At 57.4% G+C, this 2500-nt stretch overlaps 1 non-coding gene across 1 annotated transcript in view; it reads right to left on the bottom strand.

Moving 5' to 3' along the window:
- LOC124726978 overlaps positions 1-56 on the bottom strand; it is a 1909-nt gene extending 1853 nt beyond the window's left edge. The window contains exon 1 of the ribosomal RNA XR_007006840.1: positions 1-56. This exon is cut by the window's left edge and continues 1853 nt beyond it. This is a non-coding gene — a ribosomal RNA (small subunit ribosomal RNA).
- Between the last annotated feature and the right edge of the window lie 2444 nt (positions 57-2500).

Below are 2500 nucleotides of genomic sequence, written 5' to 3'. Positions count from 1 at the left end.
ATGCATGGCTTAATCTTTGAGACAAGCATATGACTACTGGCAGGATCAACCAGGGAGCTGCGTCAACTAGAGCTGAGCAGCCGGCCGCCCGGGAGTGTGTCCCGGGGGCCCGCGCGAACACGCAAGCGTCCGCTCAATCATTCTGCAAACAGGAGGAGGCTGAGCTCCCCTGCACAATACACCTCGAAACCCTCTCAGGTCCCGGCGGCGCGCAGCGCCGTCCCAAGTACTTGGTCGGGTTCGAGAGAGGCGCAATCGCCCGGAGTTAGGCGAGTAGACGCTTTCGGTGCGACCACCCGTGCTCCCAACTGAGCTTGCCGCTGCCGACAGAGGCCCGGGAGCGTGCTGTCGTGGCATTGCCGGCGGGAGACAACACGCGCCACCTACGGTGACCGGCAGCTCCAACGCCAGCGCCACAGAAGGACAAAAGCCCCACTTGGGTGCCGAAGCGAACTCTCCCAGCACAGCGCACGCGCCAACACATCCGCACAGCTGCGATACAAACCACCAGCGAGAACCGCTGGGGCGACCGAGCAGCAGACGGCGTCGCGGCGCCGAGCGCCGGGCGGCGGCGCATCCTCAACGCACACAGTCCTCAATCGGACCAGCACACTGAAGATGTCCACCGCGCTTCGCACCGGGCCCGCGAGGACCTACTTTGGCCGCACGGCGCCGCGCGCAGGGTGCGCCGGCGCGCAGCTGCGACGCCTGCCGCGTCCGTCGGCCGGCGCGCCTGCCACTGGCCGCCCCCACCAGCCGGCTGTAGCGCGTGCGCCCACGCACCGCGCGGCCAGCACGCCGGGAGGCGCCCCCTCACCGGCCGGGGACGGTCCCACCCAGCCACCGCCGCGTATCGCTTCACACCCAGATGCCGTTCAGTTTCGTCGGCATGGTGGGTATCGCTGGAACAACCGGTTCGTACCTCAACCTATCGTCGCCATCACCGATTCACCCCTAGCGAGAACAACCGCACCACAACAGGTTACCATTTGTTCATTTGCGTAACTTCACCAGAAAACGCAGGCGTCCATCGCCATTTGCAACTTCAACGATTATTGCATGCCTGTGTCAGGTGTCACGCCACACTACGTCTGCCCACATACACGCAACAAAATGTGCACGCCTAGACAATACGTGGAAGGTGGCCCCCGTACGTATGCGATGTCCATTGCTCGAACGACTGTCAACCGGCCTCTGTAGCATGTCGCAGATATGGAACGCGGTGCACCATGCCATCACGGTGTGTGAGGAGAGACGACTAGGTCCGAATACATCAACAGACAGCTCATGCTGATCGCCATCCACGGCGTCCGTTCCTCCCACACGTCTCTATGGCGTACCACACTGCAATCCAGCTCTCATAGGGAGACGACACGTAGCTGCGTGCACAATATTTGCACTGTATGGTCCGCCGTTTTTGGGCGCAGTCGTTGTACGGTCACACATGTGCCACGATGTATCATTCGGTACATAAGGACGAATGTGCAGTACAGATTGTGGTTTACGCGTACGACATTAGCGGACGGTTGACACAGGCCGCACCACAACGTAGCCTGAGTACGTCGCATGCGAAGGGCATTGAACATGCAAACTTCTCACCAACCAGCTTGCGAAGGCAGGGGGGCAAGGTGGGGACGTGGGGAGGGGCGGCATGTACGTCCTGCTGCCATCCACATTACAGTGTACAGCAGGAGCATGTGGAAAGTCAGCAAGACTTGCAAGGTGTTTAACATGAAGCGATACACAGGGGAGCGGGCAGTGCGAGTAGCGAACTATATTGCGAGGGTTGCGGGTGGGCAACACTACACTAATTGAACGAGTCGTATAACAATTACAGAGCAGGTTTAGGCGACAACATGGGTTACGTTAGGGGACAACGTGGGTTACGTTAGGGGACAACGTGGGTTACTTTAGGGGACAACGTGGGTTAGGTTAAGGCACAACGTGGGTTAGGTTAAGGCACAACGTGGGTTAGGTTAAGGCACAACGTGGGTTAGGTTAAGGCACAACGTGGGTTAGGTTAAGGCACAACGTGGGTTAGGTTAAGGCACAACGTGGGTTAGGTTAAGGCACAACATGGGTTAGGTTAAGGCACAACATGGGTTAGGTTAAGGCACAACATGGGTTAGGTTAAGGCACAACATGGGTTAGGTTAAGGCACAACGTGGGTTAGGTTAAGGCACAACGTGGGTTAGGTTAAGGCACAACGTGGGTTAGGTTAAGGCACAACATGGGTTAGGTTAAGGCACAACATGGGTTAGGTTAAGGCACAACATGGGTTAGGTTAAGGCACAACATGGGTTAGGTTAAGGCACAACATGGGTTAGGTTAAGGCACAACATGGGTTAGGTTAAGGCACAACATGGGTTAGGTTAAGGCACAACATGGGTTAGGTTAAGGCACAACGTGGGTTAGGTTAAGGCACAACGTGGGTTAGGTTAAGGCACAACGTGGGTTAGGTTAAGGCACAACATGGGTTAGGTTAAGGCACAACATGGGT

Source organism: Schistocerca piceifrons, unplaced genomic scaffold (assembly GCF_021461385.2).
Source record: "Schistocerca piceifrons isolate TAMUIC-IGC-003096 unplaced genomic scaffold, iqSchPice1.1 HiC_scaffold_1074, whole genome shotgun sequence".
Lineage (NCBI taxonomy): Eukaryota > Metazoa > Arthropoda > Insecta > Orthoptera > Acrididae > Schistocerca > Schistocerca piceifrons.
The sequence above is the reverse complement of the archived record's forward strand: the minus strand, read 5'-3'. Positions and strand labels throughout refer to the sequence as shown.